Here is a 341-nt window from a genome sequence, read left to right as displayed (position 1 = left end):
TATGGATGCAGTGCAAACACAAATAACCTGCTGTTTGAGGCTGACTGCAGATGCTGACAAAAGTTAGGATTATCCCATTGATGATTTGTGTTTTTTTTTAATGGCCCGACCATTTATTCCACTATCAAGGTGTGTTTCTGGGAAGCTCCAGGTTCGATCCCGGATCCCGGAGTGACGCAGTCTGGATGTAGTGATAGTAGAAGGAAGCTGGCGTGTTTACTTTTTTTGGGAAGGGGTGTTCTGGTGATAAAAGCATTAGGTAATTAGCCTATCTGAGTCTGCAGACCGAGTGGCGCCAGCTTCCATAAAGCAGCAGCACCGGCGGACTGATGCAGGGCTGC

General features: G+C 47.5%; 1 protein-coding gene across 2 annotated transcripts in view; it reads left to right on the top strand.

Annotated features, from left to right (window-relative positions):
* The window catches only part of smad9 (SMAD family member 9), a 937,424-nt gene that overhangs the window by 320 nt on the left and 936,763 nt on the right, over positions 1–341 (top strand). The window lies entirely within an intron of this gene.

This window comes from Nematolebias whitei, chromosome 14, assembly GCF_014905685.2.
Source record: "Nematolebias whitei isolate Nwh7 chromosome 14, NemWhi1, whole genome shotgun sequence".
Taxonomy (NCBI): Eukaryota; Metazoa; Chordata; class Actinopteri; order Cyprinodontiformes; family Rivulidae; genus Nematolebias; species Nematolebias whitei.
Note: the sequence above shows the minus strand (reverse complement) of the source record. Positions and strands in the feature narration are given on the sequence as shown.